Here is a 26,285-nt window from a genome sequence, read left to right on the forward strand (position 1 = left end):
ATATAAGATATACCTACTAAATTTTCATGAATTAAAACTGGAATTTAATCAGAAAATACAAGAAATATGTAGACTGAAATAAAGAGGAAGCAAGCTAGAAGCATTATCAAATCAACAAATCTGTTGTTTTGCATTAACATCAACAGACAAAGACAAAAATGCATTAACTGACAAAAATGGTGCCTATGTGGACAAGTAAGGCAAGTTAGACACGTCTAACTCTTGTCCAAAGGTCTAAAATTCAGATCACCCATTTGGGTGATTTAAACCTGTTAGGCCCATTTTCATAAAGCAATGATCTTTCAGTCTAATAAAATTACTTAGTTGACTACAGTTAGTCATCCAACATTATCTGTCAAATCACTGTTTCACATTGATAGCTAAACTTGTAGATTGACTAAGTGCTTTGTGCAATGACTAACGTCAAAAACATTAGTCAACTAACTGAACAAAATTAGACTGCTTTATGAAACCGGGCCCAGGTCTAAGGCCAAGATTGCAGCGATTGTTGTGCTTCAAGATATAGAGAAGAGATAAAGCTGACCTCAACAGAGGAGTTTTTCAGATCGTGAGAACCCTCTCAAGATGTACAATAATGAGGAGGTGAAGGATAGATTTTGGTTACGGTGCTCTCCAAAAGTATTGGAACAATTGGTATTTCACAAATTTAAATTTGTTAATGTCATCTGAAATATTAAAAAAAATACAAAAAATAAAAATTTCTAAAATTAGCTTCCTTAAACTCAAACTGAAAGCAAATGTCTACAACTTGATATAAATTAATTAAAAATACAAAAGCCAAGTTGATGGGTTGCATAAGCAGTGGAACGCTTTGATGAATACCTGTAAATAATCTGTTTTACTGCCAGTTTTCTTCAGATGAGTCAGGGGATGGATACATGAACATTTCCAAGTCACCAAATATCTTTATTTACATCAGTTACGAAGAAATACAACCAGTATGGCACTCTAAACAGTTTTCAAAAACTGAGTGACTGTGCAAGAAGAAGAGTGAGGAAAGACACCAAGACACCCAGACAACCCAGAAGAAGTTATAGGCTTCTGTGGCTGTGATAGGAGAAATTCTGCATAGTGCATGTTTTGCATTTTGTATAAAAGTTATACATCTTCATGATGAAGTGGTATAAAGGAGCATTTTGATAAAAAGAAGACCTGAAAGTTCAGCTACAGTTTACAAGAAGGGATTTTTTTATATACATTTTTAAATAATTTATAGAGTTTTGTTTAATTTATATCCAGTTTTAGAGATTTCCTTTCAGTTTGAGTTTAAGGAATTTAGAAATTTCAATTTTTTTTTTTTTTACTTTATTTATTTATTTATTTTGTATTGGCATAAACAGAGTAAACTGTGGGAAATACCAAGTATTCCAATACTTTTGGAGTGTGAAAATAGATACATCATGATTAAAACTTTTATTTTTGGTTCCAGAACTTCACAAGAATCCACTTGTATTTACTTTGAACCAGGGTCGGCGCCAGGAAATTTTTGTTGGGGGAGCTGAGGGGCAGCTGGGGTAAAAGTTGGAGGGGCTCCTCAAAATGTCATCGAAATGAACAATATATAGTAAATTGCTTTATAAATACCAAGGTATGTGTTTTAGTCACCTGTGGTCCTCTAAAATGTGGTATCAATGCACACACACACACATCAGTTAGAATGATTGCAAGTTCAGTAAACTTGCACATAGGTAGAAATAAAGATAAGTGAAGTTTTAACAGTGGCCGTAATAAATATTTAGGAAACCTAAATTTTTGGAGTATGGAATTAAATTTGTCTCATTAATACTTGCAAATGCACAGAGGGTGATTTACAAATATCCTTTGAATTGTACACGAGCTTTGTGATCCACAAACACAAATTTCTAATTTGTAACTTGTGTATAGGTTTTTACAAATAAATGTTTATTTGCAAAACTCCAAACCGTGACTATCCAGGGTTGGGACCAGGAAGCAGAGTTGTAGTCTTACACACCTCTCTGCAGCTTCTCTCCCCCTGCCATCCCCTCATTACCCCATCCCCGTAGAGACGGTGCCTGCTCCCAGACTACCAATAACCAGCAAAAATCTATTTAAGCATAAAAATTCAAAAAGAAAAAATAATATAGCACCTTCAACTGCACCACAGACTAAAACAGTTAAATGTGGTCTATTAAACATTAGGTCTCTCTCTTCTAAGTCCCTGTTGGTAAATTATATAATAATTGATCAACATATTGATTTATTCTGCCTTACAGAAACCTGGTTACAGCAGGATGAATATGTTAGTTTAAATGAGTCAACACCCCCGAGTCACACTAACTGTCAGAATGCTCGTAGCACGGGCCGGGGCGGAGGATTAGCAGCAATCTTCCATTCCAGCTTATTAATTCATCAAAACCCAGACAGAGCTTTAATTCATTTGAAAGCTTGACTCTTAGTCTTGTCCATCCAAATTGGAAGTCCCAAAAAACAGTTTTATTTGTTATTATCTATCGTCCACCTGGTCGTTACTGTGAGTTTCTCTGTGAATTTTCAGACCTTTTGTCTGACTTAGTGCTTAGCTCAGATAAGATAATTATAGTGGGCGATTTTAACATCCACACAGATGCTGAGAATGACAGCCTCAACACTGCATTTAATCTATTATTAGACTCTATTGGCTTTGCTCAAAAGGTAAATGAGTCCACCCACCACTTTAATCATATCTTAGATCTTGTTCTGACTTATGGTATGGAAATAGAAGACTTAACAGTATTCCCTGAAAACTCCCTTCTGTCTGATCATTTCTTAATAACATTTACATTTACTCTGATGGACTACCCAGCAGTGGGGAATAAGTTTCATTACACTAGAAGTCTTTCAGAAAGCGCTGTAACTAGGTTTAAGGATATGATTCCTTCTTTATGTTCTCTAATGCCATATACCAACACAGTGCAGAGTAGCTACCTAAACTCTGTAAGTGAGATAGAGTATCTCGTCAATAGTTTTACATCCTCATTGAAGACAACTTTGGATGCTGTAGCTCTTCTAAAAAAGAGAGCTTTAAATCAGAAGTGCCTGACTCCGTGGTATAACTCACAAACTCGTAGCTTAAAGCAGATAACCCGTACGTTGGAGAGGAAATGGCGTCTCACTAATTTAGAAGATCTTCACTTAGCCTGGAAAAAGAGTCTGTTGCTCTATAAAAAAGCCCTCCGTAAAGCTAGGACATCTTTCTACTCATCACTAATTGAAGAAAATAAGAACAACCCCAGGTTTCTTTTCAGCACTGTAGCCAGGCTGACAAAGAGTCAGAGCTCTATTGAGCTGAGTATTCCATTAACTTTAACTAGTAATGACTTCATGACTTTCTTTGCTAACAAAATTTTAACTATTAGAGAAAAAATTACTCATAACCATCCCAAAGACGTATCGTTATCTTTGGCTGCTTTCAGTGATGCTGGTATTTGGTTAGACTCTTTCTCTCCAATTGTTCTGTCTGAGTTATTTTCATTAGTTACTTCATCCAAACAATCAACATGTTTATTAGACCCCATTCCTACCAGGCTGCTCAAGGAAGCCCTACCATTATTTAATGCTTCGATCTTAAATATGATCAATCTATCTTTGTTAGTTGGCTATGTACCACAGGCTTTTAAGGTGGCAGTAATTAAACCATTACTTAAAAAGCCATCACTTAACCCAGCTATCTTAGCTAATTATAGGCCAATCTCCAACCTTCCTTTTCTCTCAAAAATTCTTGAAAGGGTAGTTGTAAAACAGCTAACTGATCATCTGCAGAGGAATGGTCTATTTGAAGAGTTTCAGTCAGGTTTTAGAATTCATCATAGTACAGAAACAGCATTAGTGAAGGTTACAAATGATCTTCTTATGGCCTCGGACAGTGGACTCATCTCTGTGCTTGTTCAGTTAAACCTCAGTGCTGCTTTTGATACTGTTGACCATAAAATTTTATTACAGAGATTAGAGCATGCCATAGGTATTAAAGGCACTGCACTGCGGTGGTTTGAATCATATTTATCTAACAGATTACAATTTGTTCATGTAAATGGAGAATCTTCTTCACAGACTAAGGTTAATTATGGAGTTCCACAAGGTTCTGTGCTAGGACCAATTTTATTCACTTTATACATGTTTCCCTTAGGCAGTATTATTAGACAGCATTGCTTAAATTTTCATTGTTACGCAGATGATACCCAGCTTTATCTACCCATGAAGCCAGAGGACACACACCAATTAGCTAAACTGCAGGATTGTCTTACAGACATAAAGACATGGATGACCTCTAATTTCCTGCTTTTAAACTCAGATAAAACTGAAGTTATTGTACTTGGCCCCACAAATCTTAGAAACATGGTGTCTAACCAGATCCTTACTCTGGATGGCATTACCCTGACCTCTAGTAATACTGTGAGAAATCTTGGAGTCATTTTTGATCAGGATATGTCATTCAAAGCGTATATTAAACAAATATGTAGGACTGATTTTTTGCATTTACGCAATATCTCTAAAATCAGAAAGGTCTTGTCTCAGAGTGATGCTGAAAAACTAATTCATGCATTTATTTCCTCTAGGCTGGACTATTGTAATTCATTATTATCAGGTTGTCCTAAAAGTTCCCTAAAAAGCCTTCAGTTAATTCAAAATGCTGCAGCTAGAGTACTGACGGGGACTAGAAGGACAGAGCATATCTCACCCATATTGGCCTCTCTTCATTGGCTTCCTGTTAATTCTAGAATAGAATTTAAAATTCTTCTTCTTACTTATAAGGTTTTGAATAATCAGGTCCCATCTTATCTTAGGGACCTCATAGTACCATATCACCCCAATAGAGCGCTTCGCTCTCAGACTGCAGGCTTACTTGTAGTTCCTAGGGTTTGTAAGAGTAGAATGGGAGGCAGAGCCTTCAGCTTTCAGGCTCCTCTCCTGTGGAACCAGCTCCCAATTCAGATCAGGGAGACAGACACCCTCTCTAATTTTAAGATTAGGCTTAAAACTTTCCTTTTTGCTAAAGCTTATAGTTAGGGCTGGATCAGGTGACCCTGAACCATCCCTTAGTTATGCTGCTATAGATGTAGACTGCCTTGGGGTTCCCATGATGCACTGTTTCTTTCTCTTTTTGCTCTGTATGCACCACTCTGCATTTAATCATTAGTGATCGATCTCTGCTCCCCTCCACAGCATGTCTTTTTCCTGGTTCTCTCCCTCAGCCCCAACCAGTCCCAGCAGAAGACTGCCCCTCCCTGAGCCTGGTTCTGCTGGAGGTTTCTTCCTGTTAAAAGGGAGTTTTTCCTTCCCACTGTAGCCAAGTGCTTGCTCACAGGGGGTCGTTTTGACCGTTGGGGTTTTACATAATTATTGTATGGCCTTGCCTTACAATATAAAGCGCCTTGGGGCAACTGTTTGTTGTGATTTGGCGCTATATAAAAAAATTGATTGATTGAAAACTGAAAATTCTGTTAGTGAAGTGTGATTCAGCATTGGTGGATCACCGAACACACACATACTAACGGGGACTAGAAGGAGAGAGCATATCTCACCCATATTGGCCTCTCTTTATTGGCTTCCTGTTAATTCTAGAATAGAATTTAAAATTCTTCTTCTTACTTATAAGGTTTTAAATAATCAGGTCCCATCTTATCTTAGGGACCTCGTAGTACCATATCACCCCAATAGAGCGCTTCGCTCTCAGACTGCAGGCTTACTTGTAGTTCCTAGGGTTTGTAAGAGTAGAATGGGAGGCAGAGCCTTCAGCTTTCAGGCTCCTCTCCTGTGGAACCAGCTCCCATTTCAGATCAGGGAGACAGACACCCTCTCTACTTTTAAGATTAGGCTTAAAACTTTCCTTTTTGCTAAAGCTTATAGTTAGGGCTGGATCAGGTGACCCTGAACCATCCCTTAGCTATGCTGCTATAAAAGTAGACTGCTGGGGGGTTCCCATGATGCACTGTTTCTTTCTCTTTTTGCTCTGTATGCACCACTCTGCATTTAATCATTAGTGATTGATCTCTGCTCCCCTCCACAGCATGTCTTTTTCCTGGTTCTCTCCCTCAGCCCCAACCAGTCCCAGCAGAAGACTGCCCCTCCCTGAGCCTGGTTCTGCTGGAGGTTTCTTCCTGTTAAAAGGGAGTTTTTCCTTCCCACTGTAGCCAAGTGCTTGCTCACAGGGGGTCGTTTTGACCGTTGGGGTTTTACATAATTATTGTATGGCCTTGCCTTACAATATAAGGCGCCTTGGGGCAACTGTTTGTTGTGATTTGGCGCTATATAAAAAAAATTGATTGATTGATTGATTGACTAGAAGTCTTTCAGAAAGCGCTGTAACTAGGTTTAAGGATATGATTCCTTCTTTATGTTCTCTAATGCCATATACCAACACAGTGCAGAGTAGCTACCTAAACTCTGTAAGTGAGATAGAGTATCTCGTCAATAATTTTACATCCTCATTGAAGACAACTTTGGACTCACTTGACCCAGCTATCTTAGCTAATTATAGGGCAATCTCCAACCTTCCTTTTCTCTCAAAAATTCTTGAAAGGGTAGTTGTAAAACAGCTAACTGATCATCTGCAGAGGAATGGTCTATTTGAAGAGTTTCAGTCAGGTTTTAGAATTCATCATAGTACAGAAACAGCATTAGTGAAGGTTACAAATGATCTTCTTATGGCCTCAGACAGTGGACTCATCTCTGTGCTTGTTCTGTTAGACCTCAGTGCTGCTTTTGGTGCTATATAAAAAAAAATTGATTGATTGATTGATTCATCACTTTGCTCAGTTACGCAATATTGCGACATTCTCTGTGCAAAACTGCAGTTGAGATCCACAAATATGTCAGTCGCTATTCACATTATTGGCAGACTTATTGAGGGGGTGCTTGGCTCATTATTGGGTGGGCTTAAACCCCCCATCCCCGGCGCCACCACTGGTTTGAACACACTGAAATGTTAACCCATGAATACATAACCAAATCTATATTTTGCAGGTTTTTGTCATGTTGTTGTTTAATTTGGACAGCAATGTGTTTCTTTTTAGAGCTGCATTACATCAAGAAGAGTGTACATTTCAGTGTTGGTATTTTTTTTTTTTTTTTGCTTTTCATTTTCACATCATTTCCACTCACTGCAGGCAAAGAAACATTTCACAGCCACAGAATATGTGCTAACAAATGCGAAGACAAAAAGCAACAAAGATAATATGAGTTTCAGGGCTATCGAGAACATTCACACGATTTGCACAAACACCAGTTCATACAGTTTTAGTCTTGGAGTTTTCTTAGTCAAAGACTCTCTAGTCTAGAATCTTAAACAGGGTCATAGTACAGTTATTTTTTAGGCTGATGCTAAAAACGTGAGTCTCAGATTATGAATTAGCCCAAAACATTTTCGTACCACCACACACACTCATACACAAATGGCCCTGAAGTTGTTTCAGGAAGGGCATCCGACATAAAACTTGTGCCAAATCAACATGGGGATGTGGCGGCAAAATGGGAGAAGCCAAAAGAAATGAATTACTACTGGTAGTTTTAGAGACCTCACAGTGAGAAGGTCATGGGTTCAATTCCCACCTGTGGCCTTTCTGTGTGGAGTTTGCATGTTCTCCCCGTGTTTGCGCGGGTTTCCTCCGGGTGCTCCGGTTTCCTCCCACATCCAAAGACATGCAGGTCAGGTGGACTGGACTCTTTAAATTGTCCGTAGGTGTGCAAGTGGGTGTAACTGTGTTTGTCTCTTTGTGACCCTGTGATAGACTGGCGTCCTGTCCTAGGTGTACCCCGCCTCACGCTCTATGACTGCTGGGATAGGCTCCAGCCCCACGTGACCCTTAATTGGAGTTGCAGTTGAAGATGAATTTTAGAGACGTGTTTCTGCGAAAGCACTAGATTTGTTTTGTTTGGTTAAGTGAAATCAGCAACTATTATTTCACTTTTTTTTTAAATGACATAAAAGTTGGACAAAGGTAGAGGAAAGTCACAAGATCTGTAAGACAAAGTCCTTGCTCTGAATAATTATGTGCACCTTAAAACTCCCAGCAGATTGCAATAGTTTGTGAATGTGTTTCTCATCGGATAATAACAGCCTGCTTGTCACTCCGTAAACACGCCAAGCACTGACACGTACAACTGACATCTCAGTTTTAATTTGACTGGTAATAACACCCAGCTGGAGTTTGAGAGCATTTCACGCCTCTGAGCTCCAGTTTGAGGTGTGAAGCTGGTACAGCGGTGCGTCTGAATGATGACACCTCACGTTTCTGGTTCATGCTCTGCCACCATCATTATAACAGTAACAACAAAAACACCAGCTACAACACAGCGCAAACTTCACTCTGTTAAATTTAATATGCAATCAGCACACATTTAGCAAATGCAATTTGCTAAACTTCCTCCAAACCATCAACATGTTTATTAGACCCCATTCCTACCAGGCTGCTCAATGAAGCCCTACCATTATTTAATGCTTCAATCTTAAATATGATCAATCTATCTTTATTAGTTGGCTATGTACCACAGGCTTTTAAGGTGGCAGTAATTAAACCATTACTTAAAAAGCCATCACTTGACCCAGCTATCTTAGCTAATTATAGGCCAATCTCCAACCTTCCTTTTCTCTCAAAAATTCTTGAAAGGGTAGTTGTAAAACAGCTAACTGATCATCTGCAGAGGAATGGTCTATTTGAAGAGTTTCAATCAGGTTTTAGAATTCATCATAGTACAGAAACAGCATTAGTGAAGGTTACAAATGATCTTCTTATGGCCTCAGACAGTGGACTCATCTCTGTGCTTGTTCTGTTAGACCTCAGTGCTGCTTTTGATACTGTTGACCATAAAATTTTATTACAGAGATTAGAGCATGCCATAGGTATTAAAGGCACTGCGCTGCGGTGGTTTGAATCATATTTATCTAATAGATTACAATTTGTTCATGTAAATGGGGAATCTTCTTCACAGACTAAGCTTAATTATGGAGTTCCACAAGGTTCTGTGCTAGGACCAATTTTATTCACTTTATACATGCTTCCCTTAGGCAGTATTATTAGACGGCATTGCTTAAATTTTTATTGTTACGCAGATGATACCCAGCTTTATCTATCCATGAACCCAGAGGACACACACCAATTAGCTAAACTGCAGGATTGTCTTACAGACATAAAGACATGGATGACCTCTAATTTCCTGCTTTTAAACTCAGATAAAACTGAAGTTATTGTACTTGGCCCCACAAATCTTAGAAACATGGTGTCTAACCAGATCCTTACTCTGGATGGCATTACCCTGACCTCTAGTAATACTGTGAGAAATCTTGGAGTCATTTTTGATCAGGATATGTCATTCAAAGCGCATATTAAACAAATATGTAAGACTGCTTTTTTGCATTACGCAATATCTCTAAAATTAGAAAGGTCTTGTCTCAGAGTGATGCTGACAAACTAATTCATGCATTTATTTCCTCTAGGCTGGACTATTGTAATTCATTATTATCAGGTTGTCCTAAAAGTTCCCTGAAAAGCCTTCAGTTAATTCAAAATGCTGCAGCTAGAGTACTGACGGGGACTAGAAGGAGAGAGCATATCTCACCCATATTGGCCTCTCTTCATTGGCTTCCTGTTAATTCTAGAATAGAATTTAAAATTCTTCTTCCTAGGGTTTGTAAGAGTAGAATGGGAGGCAGAGCCTTCAGCTTTCAGGCTCCTCTCCTGTGGAACCAGCTCCCAATTCAGATCAGGGAGACAGACACCCTCTCTACTTTTAAGATTAGGCTTAAAACTTTCCTTTTTGCTAAAGCTTATAGTTAGGGCTGGATCGGGTGACCCTGAACCATCCCTTAGTTATGCTGCTATAGACTTAGACTGCTGGGGGGTTCCCATAATGCACTGAGTGTTTCTTTCTCTTTTTGCTCTGTATGCACCACTCTGCATTTAATCATTAGTGATTGATCTCTGCTCCCCTCCACAGCATGTCTTTTTCCCGGTTCTCTCCCTCAGCCCCAACCAGTCCCAGCAGAAGACTGCCCCTCCCTGAGCCTGGTTCTGCTGTAGGTTTCTTCCTGTTAAAAGGGAGTTTTTCCTTCCCACTGTTGCCAAGTGCTTGCTCACAGGGGGTCGTTTTGACCGTTGGGGTTTTTCCGTAATTATTGTATGGCTTTGCCTTGCAATATAAAGCGCCTTGGGGCAACTGTTTGTTGTAATTTGGCGCTATATAAATAAAATTGAATTGAAATTGATTTGAATTTTAGTTCAGTGATTATCACAACAAAATGATAAATGCATGAAGCATCATTCCTTGTCACCTCAGGTTTATTAAAGCAGAACTGATGAAAAGAGACAAAATTTAATAATTAACATCTGGGTTTGTCAGATTTTAAGAAGATGGTCTAAAGTTCAAAGCTGAAAGCCAGTCTCATTGTAGATTTGTGGTTCTGATTGCCTTCTCGATTCCAAAAATTAGGAAATTGGAGCTGATTTATTTCAACATGAGTCTAAATTTGTGTTTCATACTAATGTATACCGATGATAACCAGTTAGTGTGGACTACACCCGAGTATGGCCTTGACCCATGATACAAGTGCTTGTGTGCACAAGATGGCACTAAATGCACACAAATACAACCTTGCAACCATACAACCTATGCAATAACTCAGTGGTTATTACCGCACTATAACACAAAGCTAAAATGTTGATAATCTCAAAACTGTCTTCTGATGAAGAGTGCAGCATGCATTTCATAGGAATGAGGTTGCAGAGGAGAATTAGAAAGAGGTTTCTACTCAGAGGTTGGTACCACTGGTATCACTGCATGTTATATGCCCACCGTCATCGACTTTTCTCACGTGCCAGACAGTGATGTCGGTAATACCTTACTGAGTAACGCGTTACTCTAATAAATCTGACCGCTTTTCTCAATAAAGAGTAATCTAAATCGTTAATCTTCCCAAATCAGTAATTAAAGTTACCTCTCCAAGTTACTGTGCGTTACTATAATTTTTGTATTGTGGGTCGATTGCAGCTTTAAAACAGGCATCCTGGCGAGATGCAGCGGGAGGTCTGAACTGCCCACTTTCAGCGAGCTGCTGCACAGAGCCGCATCCGCTGTGCAACTCAGAGTTAAAGAACTCGGTGCGGTGGCGCTCAGAGCTATGGTTTTCAAAAACATTTTTACGCTTTGTTTTTCTTTAAAACTCTGTGCCGCTCTGTGCATGTCATCATTAAAAACAGCTGATCTGTGACGCGCAAATATGCTTTTTTCCACCCAAATGCATCCAGGTCTCTTTCTGAGGATGACATGACAAAAAAACGCTGTTAAAACCTTGTTACCTATCAATCGTGTTTTCTACACAAATAAACATTCATTCTTCCTGCTCAAACAGCAAGCCAGGAGCGAATCCATGCCGGAAGGGGGCCTGGGCAGGACGGGGGGCATGGCTCCACACAACAGCCCTAGATTAATGGTCCACTTTTAGACATTTTTTTCATCATATTACTAATACTAATACTACTTAATAATACAACCTCAATTCCAGTGAAGTTGGGACATTGTGTGAAATATAAATATAAACAGAATACAATGATTTGCAAATCCTCTTCAACCTATATTCACTTGAATACACCATAAAGACAAGACATTTAATGGTCAAACTCACAAACTTTATTGTTTTTGTGCAAATATTTGCTCATTTTGAAATGGACGCCTGCAACACATTTCAAAAAAGTTGGGATGGGGCTACAAAGACTGGGAAAGATGATGAATGCTCAAAGAACACCTAATTGGAAACAGGTGAGTGTCATGTTTGGGTATAACAGGAGCATCCCCAAAAGGCTCAGCCGTTCACAAGCAAAGATGGGATGAGGATCACCACTTTGTGAACAACTGCATGAAAAAATAGTCCAACAGTTTAAGAACAATGTTTATCAATGTTCAAATGGAAGGAATTTAGGGATTCCATCATCTACAGTCCATAATATAATCAGAAGATTCAGAGAATCTGGAGAACTTTCTACACGTAAGCTGCACGGCCAAAAACCAACATTGAATGCCCATGACCTTTGACCCCTCAGGCAGCGCTGCATTAAAAACCAACATCATCTAAAAGGAAATTACCATGTGGGCTCAGGAACACTTCAGAAAACCATTGTCAGTTAACACAGTTCGTCGCTACATCTACAAGTGCAAGTTAAAACTCTACCATGCAAAGTGAAAGCCATACATCAACAACATCCAGAAATGCCGCTGCCTTCTCTGGGCCCGAGCTCATTTGAAATGGACAGACACAAAGTGGAAAAGTGTGCTGTTGTCTGATGAGTCCACATTTCAAATTGTTTTTGGAAATCATGGACGTCGTTTCCCGACAAAAGAGGAAAAAGACCATCCAGACTGTTACCAGCGCAAAGTTCAAAAGCCAGCATCTGTGATGGTATGGGGGTATGTTAGTGCCCATGGCATGGGCAACTTACACATCTGTGATGGCAGCATCAATGCTGAAAGGTACATCCAGGTTTTGGATCAACACATGCTGCCATCCAAGCAACGTCTTTTTCAGGGACGTCCCTGCTTATTTCAGCAAGACAATGCCAAGCCACATTCTGCACGTGTTACAACAGCGTGGCTTCATAGTAAAAGAGTGCGGGTACTAGACTGGCCTGCCTGCAGTCCAGACCTGTCACCCACTGAAAATGTGTGGCGCATTATGAAGCACAAAATATGACAACAGAGTCATACATCAAGCAAGAATGGGAAAGTATTCCACCTCCAAAGCTTCAACAATTAGTGTCCTCAGTTCCCAAATGCTTATTGAGTGTTGTTAGAAGGAAAGGTGATGTAACACAGTGGTAAACATACCACTGTCCCAGCTTTTTTGAAACGTGTTGCAGGCGTCCATTTCAAAATGAGCAAATATTTGCACAAAAACAATAAAGTTTATCAGTTTGAACATTAAATATCTTGTCTTTGTGGTGTATTCAATTGAATATAGGTTGAAGAGGATTTTCAAATCATTGTATTCTGTTTTTATTTACATTTTACACAACATCCCAACTTCACTGGAATTGGGGTTGTAATAGTAATAATAATAATTATTATTTCAATAATGAAAATGTTTAGAAAGAATTTAAATGTTAGAAAATGTTTAGAAAGAATTTAATAGATTAGATTAGATAAGCCTTTATTCATCCCTCAATGGGGAAATTTCAGATTGCCACACTCACATTCCACATACAAACAGCAATTGATCTACAATTATTACTTGTTTACCGTAATAATAGCACACATCAGAATTAGGACAACACATATACATTTGACATTGTTTATGTGCACTAAACTTGAAACAGTCCTTTTTCTAATTGAGGTGATGTGAGTGTGTTGGTAGCCGTTGCAACTATCAAGTCGCGCTGCCAGCTTGGGAAAGAACGGAGGCCAGCCACAGGAAGGGAGGGGCAGGAAAGAGGTGAGAGGAGAAAACTGGAGCATGCTTCAGTCCATGTGTAAGTCTGTCAGTTTATTGTCCTTGTGGGTTGAGATAAGAATGGAGCCGAATAATCTCACCAGAGCCTGGATAAATTCCTCTGGAGGTAAACAGTGGGCAATTGACCTTGATGCTAGATGGCCTGTAGTGTTGCAGCCGAGCAGTGAAAAACACTATTAACAGTTCCACTCGCACAGCCAAATCCCATTTATGAATTAAGAATATTCCCAATATTGAATTAAGAATATTCACCAGCCTCCGAAACCTTCAGCTTCAACTGCAAGGTGCGCATCAGCTCCACGGTGTCATCCAATTTGCGTCTGAGTTCAAGAGTCAGCGCAGTCTGAGAATGCACTGCCTTGCCCACCTCGTTAATCATGACAGACAAGCGAGGGCCATGGTTCTTGATGCCGCCGTCGTGCCAATTCTCCGGTAGATCAGGGCAGCACATAAGCCAAAAAGTACCAGCCCTGCTACCATGAGACCAAAAATGAATAAATCCTCGACATCCTCAACGGAGAAAGGCGCCAAGCATGCCACACGCCAGGAACTCCAGGAGTCGAGGACATAGCCCGCAGGATACGTTCCATCTGGGCAGGCGGGATCCCCCGGTCCTGACCTTGTTGTAGAAAAAATGGTGTCAATAGCGTTCAGAGACCAGGTGATTAATTCCATGGTTAATCCAATAGTAGTCCAATAGATCCAGAATCCAATATAACTGGAGGAATTCACAGTCTGGTGGAGTAGGGACTTGAAGGTTAAAGCAGAGAGATAAGGGAGAGTGGAGGAGATGCGACCGCCCTCGTCGGAGTCTCAAGCTGTACCCACTTGGGACCCAATTCTATAAGGTGAGAATTGGCAAAACAGGTTATTATTTTCATGTAAGCGCCTTGGGGCAACTGTTTGTTGTGATTTGGCGCTATATAAAAAAAAATTGATTGATTGATTGATGTCGAGGTGGCGGGGGGAGGGGGGGGGTTGTTGGCAGCTGCTGAAAGTAAGTAAAAATGTTACTAGTAATCAAACTTAGTTATTTTTATAATTGAGTAATCAGTAAAGTAGGAGTAGTCAGTAATTGGACTACTTTTTCAAAGTAACTGTGGCAACACTGGTGCCAGAGAGATGAGCTCAGCTGTGAGCCTTAAGAGGTGCTGTATTGTCTCCCTGCTTTCCCATGTGCAGCCACTGCACACGATCGCTGTCCGCTCCAGTCAAAGACATTGCTCACGGCTTCCAACAATCTGCATTCAAGCAGAAATAATTTATTTCAAGATGTAAGAATGAAATAAAATCCAGTCATCTGTAATATTAAAGACACATATTACACTTGATTATTCACGTTTCCTGGATCATGACATGTCCCAACACCACAATTTTTTGACTATGATTAAAAACCTTGCCGGCTGGTCACAGCATTCTACAATGCTGCTATTACCACAGATTACATGTTTTCATGCCTGACTGTGTTTTTTACTGTATATGTGCCAACTCAAGTACAGTAGACAAACTGGTGTCAAAAACTGTCAATGGGAGATGGGATTAAAGTGATGTTTCACAAAGGAGGGAGCACACAGAGGTTTTGGGGTGGGGTGGGAGCATACCAAGTGACTTGGTGCAAACAAATTGTTGCTCTAGGATTCCTTAAAATATCGATATTATAATAGCCAAGCAGCCACTGTGTGTTTGCGTGCATGTGTGTGTATGGTTTTGATAAAAAAGAAAACGGCGAGAGCCGACATTTGCCGTTTGGTATGCTTATGTATTTTGGATCAAGGATGAACGCTATGAAAATGGAATGTTGATAGGACAAATATTTTTGGAGAAACTACGGATATTAGCTAACGTTGCTAATTACATTGTGGACTAATATACCATTCCAGCAGGGGGCTGTAAATCATCTTTATATGAAAAGTGTGAGTGTGTGTGGGCGTGATTTTATTTAGTAAGCTCAATGTACAGTGAGGCAAATACATATTTGATCCACTGTCAATTTTGCTTTTGATTTTTTGAAGTTTTACTACCTACAAAGAATACAGAGGTTTGTAATTTTTATCGTCGGTACACTTCACCTGTGAGAAACAGAATCTAAAAAAAAGAAAATCACACTGTATGATTTTTAAATAATTAATTTGCATTTTATTGCATGAAATGAGTATTTGATCACTGACCAACTAGCAAGAATTCTGGCTCTTACAGACCTGTTAATTTTTCTTTAAAAAGCCCTCCTATTCTGCACTCTTTATCTGTATTGATTACCTGTTTGAGCTCATTACCTGTATAAAACACACCTGTCCACACACTCAATCAATCACACTCCAATCTATCCACCATGGCCAAGACAAAGATCTGTCTAAGGACTAAGTTCTTGTTCAACAAGGTGGCAACGCTTATACAACCACGTGTAGTTCGCTCTCCTTTTACAGCACAAGATTTCCTGGATTACTTCGACAAGAAAATAAAGAAACGGGATATGTTTAACATTATGTTTTATATGCTGGGATATGTTTAACATAAGGTTAAGCATATCCCTGCATGCCTTAACGCAGCCACTGCACCCTGCTATTGAGGTGGTTGCCATTACTGAGGTATTACCTAGATTTAGAGAATTTGATAGTATGTCACTAGGCATGCTGACGAAACTCATAACATCAACAAAAAGCACAACCTGCTTATTTGATCCTATACCAACAAAACTGTTTAAGGATCTGTGGCCCACTCTTGGGCCAACTGTGCTGGAAATGACTAATCTGTCATTAACCTCTGGATCTGTTCCTAAATGTTTCAAATCTGCAATGATTAAACCATTATGTAAGAATTCTAATCTCAGCCCTAGTGTATTGAGAATCTATTCAGAAAAGATTCCAGAGAGACAGCTCTCACTAAAGTGATGAATGATCTTCTGCTGGCAGTGAATTAAGACACCGCTGCAGTTCTGGTACGGTTAGCTCTTAGTGCTGCACTTGATAACATGGGTCATCATATTCTGCTCAACAGGCTGCAGAATCATTTTGGGATTACTGGGAATGCCCTTGCATGGTTGACGTCATACCTGACCAGTCGTTCTCACTGTGTTTTGTACAATAACACTACCTCTAACCTTAGTGACATGAAATTTTGGGTTCCCCAGGTGTCTGTCTTAGGCCCCCTGCTTTTCTCCCTTTATACAGCACTGCTTGGGCACATATTTTCTACCATATCTCATGGCATGTCATGATTCAGCAGCATGAAATATACATTAATCTATTGGTTTGTGATATTGTCAGGAAAAGCGCCACATTTTCATAACGGGAACACAAATTCATTCTAATACATTCCGTGACAGCTGCACAAAATTAAAATTGAAGCGGGGGTTTGGGGTGGTTATGGTTAGAGTAGAGGGGAAGGAGTAGGGTTAGGTTATGGTTCAGGTTAGGATTGTAGGGTTAGTAATAGTGAGTTAAAAAATCCTGTCACGAAAATTTGAATCATTTCATGACGGGAGCATGAAAAAAAAACGTGAGACTGGGTCGCATATTGCGGCGTTTTTGGATTACCTTTCATTGCTATGCTGATGATACTCAGTTATACATGCCAATAACTCTTGGTAATCTCATCCACATAAAATCCTAACAAGATTGCCTTGCATCAGTGAGAAGCTGGATGTCTGGCAACTTCCTACTTTTAAACTCTGATAAGACTGAAATGACGGCTCTTGGTCCAGTGAGACATTGGCATCAAATTGAGCAGTTAACCCTTAGCCTAGGCTTGTGTGTCATACATCACACTGACAAAGTGACGAACCTTGGGGTAATTTTTGATCCTATGCTGTCCTATGACCTACACCATAGAAATATTACAGAGGCTGCTTTCTTCCACCTGCGAAACATAACGAACATTCATCCCATCCTGTCTATGGCTGATGCTGAGACCCTGATTCATGCTTTTGTCTCTTCTAAATTGGACTACTGCAATGTTCTATTTTCTGGTTTGCCGCCGTCCAGCATTAGGGCTCTCCAACTGGGTCAAAATGCTGCTGCCAGATGTTTGACACGAAGCAGAAAGTTTGACCGCATTACACCCATCTTAGCATCTCTTCACTGGCTTCCTGTCCCAGTGAGATCAGATTTTAAGGTTCTGCTACTAGCCAATAAAATTGTTCACGGACTGGTACTTCCCTACTTAGCTGAACTAATTAAACCATACGTTTGCGTTCTCAGGGTGCAGGACTACTTTGTGTCCCTAGGGTGAACAAAAAGTCTGTGGGTCACAGAGCTTTCTCTTATCAAGCTCCTGTTCTGTGGAATTATCTCTCTGCATCAATAAAACAGATTCTGTAGAGACTTTCAAGTCCAGACTTAAGATGCACTTATTTTCCCTTTCATATGGCTACCATACTGGCATAGTATATTATGCTTTTTACTCTTTTAAATTCATTTTATTAGGAAACGGAGCAGGCCACGGCCTCAACTTTATCTAAATTCTAGGTCTTTTAGTGAAGCTTAGGGCTTGTGGCCAGGGATCACTTTGGTATTTCTTTTGTTTTTCTTGTTGCTTAATGCTTCAAATAGGTGGTGCCCCGAGTAAATTATCCTAATTAAATAATTATTAAATCCCAAAATTGTTAATTATTTTGGTGCCCATTAAATTAGTCCTAGGCCAATCTATTCCAAATAATTGCAGGGGTGGTGGCCAAGTGGTTAATGCGCTTGGTTTCAGTGTGGAAGGTTCCAGGTTCAAATCCTACCCCTGCCACATTTTTCCATGTAATGTGGAGTTGCGTCAGGAAGGGCATCCGGCGTAAAACCTGTGCCAATTCAACATGCAGATCCACGTTGGATTTGCTGTGGCGACCCCAAGTGCAAACAAGGGAGCAGCCAAAGGGACTTACCTATTTATTCCAAATAATTAATTTAATTTCTTTACATAAATTTTGGTGCTCCCGTGTGATCCGATGTAGAACTGACCAATTTATTACATCTTTATGGTCCCCCCGTTTGTGAGACCTGAATATTCGCTACATGCTCTTTTAAAAAATTTCTGGGGGAGATACCCCAGATCAGTACTGTGTTTTTACTTAACAATTTGAAGTGAGTTTTCTTTGTTTCAGAAGGCTTCATACCTGAGAAAAAGTGATTTTTCTCATTAAGAATTGTGTGTCTAGAATTCCCCAGAATGCACCAAAATGCACAATTTTTTAAAAAAATTTCCGGAAGGGGGAGCATGCCCCCAGTACACTTCGCACCTGCGGCACTCGCCCACAGCCAAAAAAATGTTCAGTCCAAAAAAATTTGCTCACCACCACCCATGCAGTTGTTCGTTCATGTCTGTTTAAACACAGTACATGTTGTCCTGTGATGTCCACAGTTTCGCACAGCTGCTTCTGTCGGCTGACACACCTCCTGTCAGTTCAGCGCACACACCAAAGCCACACTTGTGGGGCACTTAGATAAATTTCACTGCCGGCTTGACAGTGATCATCTGCTGACTGTTGTCGTGTTAATAGTGCGATTGTCCACACATTTTCTAAGTGCCATGTGAATGGTGTTAGATGTTTGTATGTGTCAGCTGGAATTTGGCCGACACCTGCCACGAGAGGGATCAATGGGCTCGCACAGTGCACATTCTGTCTTTCAGCCGTTGGTGTGCATAAATAGTTGTACCAACAGGTGTACAAGGCAACCATGATTTTACATATTTTGCATGCAATTCCTGCTTCATGCGCACTTTATGTGCAAATTGACCAAATTCGCACTGTGTGGGAAAGGGCCCTAAAGAATGCCCGTGTTATTTTTATGCAAATACTGACATGATGCCCTGGGTCTCAGATTGACTGATACCACTATAAATCTGCAAAGTTGAAGCTCTGCTTTGAATGCTGAAATGGACTCACCCGAAGAATTGGACCCTGGCGCTATTATACCCTAATAGCCCTGGCGCACTGGGGAGTTGAGATACCCGAAAGAGATCACCTCCTTCTGCCTGATACAGAAAGAATAGGGTCTTCATTAACTGATCTCACTTTCTTGCTGAAGCTATCACATGGTTACAATGTGCTCAGGGATTCCTTAGAAATGTTTAGATATATGTATCCTTTTGATACCATTTAATGTTTATTTTCCACCGTATAGCCACACATTGTTAGAATTTTCACACTCTGTCTGTAGCATGGCCCAAGCAGAGGGTCACCTCTTTGAGTCTGGTCTGCTTGAGGTTTCTTCCTCAAATCATTAATTCATTCAAATCATCAGAGCTTGAGGATTATCATTCATTTTTTCAAATCATCAAAGCAAGTTTTCCTTGCCACTTTCGCCTGTGTGCTTGCTCTGGGTGTAGGTAAGGTTAGACCTCAACTTTTTTAGTTGTGATTTGGCGCTAAATAAATGAAAAATAAAATGAAATCAAACTAATTAAAATTGTACTAAATAAAAATAATTTGAAATCAACTTAAATGAAATTGAACTAAATAAAAATAAATTGAAATCAAACTAGCTAGGACTCACATTGGTTATATGTACTGTACTTTCGGGTGTTTTGTTATTTTCGTATTTTACTTGTAATTTTTGTTTTCCTTTTCTCTCTTTATTTGTTTTTGTTTTGTTTTTGCACCTCACTTTTATTTTTCTTATCTTCTTCTTTAGTGATGTGATTTAGGTCACATCAACAGGGGAGTTGTCAAAGTGTTCCATAATGCATATCACAAAATGGCTGAGACACATCCAAAATGTCCTAGTAATTATCTGATCTGAATCTAACTGCTTTTCAAAATGGCTCATGAACAAAATGTCCTTGTATTTGTCACAACTATCTGATATTTTTTATCACTGTCTAATTAATAAAACCAATGTATTCACACCTATTTGGACAGCATGATGGAACACTAATTTATTATTTGCTATTGACATCCACAAACACTAAGATTTTTACATAACAACCTTGAATGCAACGGAAGCAGACACCCGCTTATAACCACCTACTTCACTTTGTAACCAATTACACACCCGCTGATTCATGACAGGCTAAGGGCCCCTTCACACATAGTACGAATGTGGTCAAATTGTGCATGAATTGCACATGAAGCAGGAATCGTATGCAATATGTGTAAAATCGTAGCTGCCTCCAACACCTCGTACACCTGTTGCTGCAACTATCTGTGCACACCAGCGGCTGAAAGGCAGAGTGTGCCCTGTGAGAGCCCATTCGATCCCTCTCGAGGCAGGTGTCGGCCAAATTCCAGGTGACACACACAAACATCCGACACGCTTGCTTAGCACTTAGAAAATGTGTGGCCATTCGCGCTATAAGCACAACAACAGTCAGCAGACAATCACTTTTGAGCTGGCAGTGAAATTTGTGAAATGGCAGTGAAAACAGCAGGAGCTGCTCACAACTCTGGTCCTAGACGTCACAGCTGCAGAACACGTACCGCGTTTTGACGGACATGCATGTGTGTGCTTGCTGTCCTCACATGGAAATACATAAAAACATAATGCTTTTGCGACGAACTGGAGAGCGCACAATAGGACAATTTATCAATGAATCTGTGTGACCGAAAGGGTGTGGGCAGAAGCAAAAGCTTATAAAATGTATACACACACACACACACATATATATATATATATATATATATATATCTATATATATATATATATATATGCATACTTACAACAGCAAATGGCAGCTGTTAGGTTGTAATTCCCAATTTATCCCGGGTTTTCGGGCAGCGAACTCAAAAGACTCAAAAACTGACAGGAAACGGACTTCAATTTTAGATGTTGTTCCACTCAATGTTGATCAGTAAAGTCATGTGATTGGTTGAAAGATGTTACATTTTGACCTTTATCTATGGTGAGTGCTCGCGTTGTATTAAACGGTATGTGCAAAATTAAAACTGTGTTCTGTCCATGTAGTGTGATAAGCAGACTGTTATGTGTCGGACGCAGCTCGGAGAACCGACCAGCGTTTGAAGGACCCAGTATGAAATAAGCAGAGCACGGTACAAAGGCTAACTGAATTTAATACATAACAGTGATCATAATAATAATAAAAGGTGCGGTCTGGCGTGGTGCGCTCCCAGCAGCGCTAATGGTCCGGAGCCAGAAGCTGTTTCGGACCCAAGGACCCCGCCGACACCCCCCAGGTGGCCGCAACAACCGAGTCTGTGAAAGAAGGAACCATTATGTGAGTCCACACTCTACACACAGAACACTTAAAGGTGTACAAACAGCAAACACTTCCTGGCTTGATTATTGATCAGCTTCCAACCTGCAGGCATGGAACATCCCGTTCACAAATCACCACCGCAGTGGAAGCTGATACATGACTAACATACAGCTCAATACAATAAGGTGTGAGGGACACCACATTTACTGACTGTATAACTGTTAGTCACAAAATCCAACGTACCTCAGGAAGTGTGCTGACGAGCGTGAGACCTCACCCTCTCCTCTTTCACAGACCGTGCATCAAACCTGGACATTCTCAGCGTCCGCTGCTGATGAGATGGCTCCCAAGACGACGATCTCACCCGTCTGGTCACAAGGTCGAGTCTCTGGCCAATGCACACTGTGCACTTCAGTCTTAAATGCCAACATACTCCAATCCCTCCAGATGCACCTCAGCTGTGAGTCCTGACGAGTCGCAGGTGATCAGGGTGAAGTCCTAACAGCCTCAGCAACACAGCCACTCAGTCCCAAATGCATGCCACCTGGGAGGAAACACAAAAGGCAAACAAACCGGCAGCCAGGCCCCCCCAGCCATACAACAGTACCCCACCCTCACGGGAAGCCTCCCGGCGACCACACACACCTGGCCCAGGAGAAACACCCCCCTCCAGGGACCATGGCTGGAAACCACGTCCGCGTTAGTCCTCCAACAGACTGGTTGAACTGGCTGCATCTTTGCCTTTGTTTCTGACAGTCTTAGCACAGGTGTGGCCAGGAGTTCCTACACCTGTGCGGTCAGCCTTTAACCAAACGTGTGATTAGTCAAAAACAAAACAACCAAAACATCCCCCCCCCCCCCTCCCCAGGGGACCGTCCCATCAAACCCCAGGGAAGGGGAGAAAGGAAAAACAACCCAAACCTACAAACAAAAATACTAAACTGCACCCCTCCAGCAATGCCGACACTACGGCACCCCCGGCTGGAGTCAGAGGAGAAGAGAGGGCATAACAAAAAACAAAAAGAAAAAACAACCCAAATACCACCCCATCACCCCCCAGGGGACCGTTCCATCTAACCCCGGGGAGGGGGGAAACAAAAAGAAACAAAAGAAAAAAAAACAGACCAACACACAGTTGTTTGGGTCCCCGTCTTTCCTTTTTTTTTTTTTTTGTGTAACAAAGGCCGCAGGAGCACACCCCCAGACAAACAGTGGACAACAAAAAAAAACAAAAGCCCACACAAAAACCCACTCAAAAAACACCCACACAAAATGAACCAACACAAAACAAATCAGTGAGTTATACCGTCAAGCTCAACCACATGGAACACACCTGTTCCTACTCAAGAGCTTGACGGTACCGTGATTCAGTCACCACAAGGGGGAACCAGAGTGCTAAAAAATGAAAAACCCCCTTTGGTGACAAAAAACAAACGAGCTGCATCTTCGTGCGCAGCTGTGTGCAACACAACCAAAATGTGCTCAACTAAATAACGCCGGAGCTGAAACAACAGACGCAGTAGTTACCTTTTATCCGGGGAAACGGGGCTACGACTGTAGCACAGGAAGCCCAGCGACCCGTGCTAACAGAGCTCCGCCGTGCGCGTGAACCCATTACAAACGCACTCTTGCAGCTCCCGTTTAAGCCTCTTATCCGGTCGGAGTGTGACGCGAAGCTGTCGCCAGTCACACTCCACCACGACCCACGGATAAGGCACAAACACAGGACACAGCTGCAAGAGAGCACAAATTAGTATCCAGTAATGGGTTCTCAAACACGCACCTTCCGGGCGGAGAGCCCCGCAACTGATCCGGATAACCACTGAACGTCTGCTGCCGCCTTCCCGGCGCGTTACCGTCTCTGCTACCGCAACACAGACGAACAGTATGCATCATGGCATATAATATAAAGTTATTATTATTACTTTTATAAAGAGATATGAAGTTATTATTAGTATTATATGAAGTTAGCAAAGTAGCAAATTAGCCATGAGACATACTGCAGAGTTGTAGTCTTACACACCTCTCTGCAGCTTCTCTCCCCCTGCCATACCCTCATTACCCCATCCCCGTAGAGACGGTGCCTGCTCCCAGACTACCAATAAGCAGCAAAAATCTATTTAAGCATAAAAACTCAAAAAGAAAAAATAATATAGCACCTTCAACTGCACCACAGACTAAAACAGTTAAATGTGGTCTATTAAACATTAGGTCTCTCTCTTCTAAGTCCCTGTTGGTAAATGATATAATAATTGATCAACATATTGATTTATTCTGCCTAACAGAAACCTGGTTACAGCAGGATGAATATGTTAGTTTAAATGAGTCAACACCCCCGAGTCACACTAACTGTCAGAATGCTCGTAGCACGGGCCGGGGCGGAGGATTAGCAGCAATCTTCCATTCCAGCTTATTAATTAATCAAAAACCCAGACAGAGCTTTAATTCATTTGAAAGCTTGACTCTTAGTCTTGTCCATCCAAATTGGAAGTCCCAAAAACCAGTTTTATTTGTTATTATCTATCGTCCACCTGGTCGTTACTGTGAGTTTCTCTGTGAATTTTCAGACCTTTTGTCTGACTTAGTGCTTAGCTCAGATAAGATAATTATAGTGGGCGATTTTAACATCCACACAGATGCTGAGAATGACAGCCTCAACACTGCATTTAATCTATTATTAGACTCTATTGGCTTTGCTCAAAAGGTAAATGAGTCCACCCACCACTTTAATCATATCTTAGATCTTGTTCTGACTTATGGTATGGAAATAGAAGACTTAACAGTATTCCCTGAAAACTCCCTTCTGTCTGATCATTTCTTAATAACATTTACATTTACTCTGATGGACTACCCAGCAGTGGGGAATAAGTTTCATTACACTAGAAGTCTTTCAGAAAGCGCTGTAACTAGGTTTAAGGATATGATTCCTTCTTTATGTTCTCTAATTCCATATACCAACACAGTGCAGAGTAGCTACCTAAACTCTGTAAGTGAGATAGAGTATCTCGTCAATAGTTTTACATCCTCATTGAAGACAACTTTGGATGCTGTAGCTCCTCTAAAAAAGAGAGCTTTAAATCAGAAGTGCCTGACTCCGTGGTATAACTCACAAACTCGTAGCTTAAAGCAGATAACCCGTAAGTTGGAGAGGAAATGGCGTCTCACTAATTTAGAAGATCTTCACTTAGCCTGGAAAAAGAGTCTGTTGCTCTATAAAAAAAAGCCCTCCGTAAAGCTAGGACATCTTTCTACTCATCACTAATTGAAGAAAATAAGAACAACCCCAGGTTTCTTTTCAGCACTGTAGCCAGGCTGACAAAGAGTCAGAGCTCTATTGAGCTGAGTATTCCATTAACTTTAACTAGTAATGACTTCATGACTTTCTTTGCTAACAAAATTTTAACTATTAGAGAAAAAATTACTCATAACCATCCCAAAGACGTATCGTTATCTTTGGCTGCTTTCAGTGATGCCGGTATTTGGTTAGACTCTTTCTCTCCAATTGTTCTGTCTGAGTTATTTTCATTAGTTACTTCATCCAAACCATCAACATGTTTATTAGACCCCATTCCTACCAGGCTGCTCAAGGAAGCCCTACCATTATTTAATGCTTCGATCTTAAATATGATCAATCTATCTTTGTTAGTTGGCTATGTACCACAGGCTTTTAAGGTGGCAGTAATTAAAACATTTGTCTAATAGATTACAATTTGTTCATGTAAATGGGGAATCTTCTTCACAGACTAAAGTTAATTATGGAGTTCCACAAGGTTCTGTGCTAGGACCAATTTTATTCACTTTATACATGCTTCCCTTAGGCAGTATTATTAGACAGTATTGCTTAAATTTTCATTGTTACGCAGATGATACCCAGCTTTATCTATCCATGAATCCAGAGGACACACACCAATTAGCTAAACTGCAGGATTGTCTTACAGACATAAAGACATGGATGACCTCTAATTTCCTGCTTTTAAACTCAGATAAAACTGAAGTTATTGTACTTGGCCCCACAAATCTTAGAAACATGGTGTCTAACCAGATCCTTACTCTGGATGGCATTACCCTGACCTCTAGTAATACTGTGAGAAATCTTGGAGTCATTTTTGATCAGGATATGTCATTCAAAGCGCATATTAAACAAATATGTAGGACTGCTTTTTTGCATTTACGCAATATCTCTAAAATCAGAAAGGTCTTGTCTCAGAGTGATGCTGAAAAACTAATTCATGCATTTATTTCCTCTAGGCTGGACTATTGTAATTCATTATTATCAGGTTGTCCTAAAAGTTCCCTAAAAAGCCTTCAGTTAATTCAAAATGCTGCAGCTAGAGTACTGACGGGGACTAGAAGGAGAGAGCATATCTCACCCATATTGGCCTCTCTTCATTGGCTTCCTGTTAATTCTAGAATAGAATTTAAAATTCTTCTTCTTACTTATAAGGTTTTGAATAATCAGGTCCCATCTTATCTTAGGGACCTCGTAGTACCATATCACCCCAATAGAGCGCTTCGCTCTCAGACTGCAGGCTTACTTGTAGTTCCTAGGGTTTGTAAGAGTAGAATGGGAGGCAGAGCCTTCAGCTTTCAGGCTCCTCTCCTGTGGAACCAGCTCCCAATTCAGATCAGGGAGACAGACACCCTCTCTACTTTTAAGATTAGGCTTAAAACTTTCCTTTTTGCTAAAGCTTAT

This window comes from Thalassophryne amazonica, chromosome 10 (assembly GCF_902500255.1).
Source record: "Thalassophryne amazonica chromosome 10, fThaAma1.1, whole genome shotgun sequence".
NCBI lineage: Eukaryota > Metazoa > Chordata > Actinopteri > Batrachoidiformes > Batrachoididae > Thalassophryne > Thalassophryne amazonica.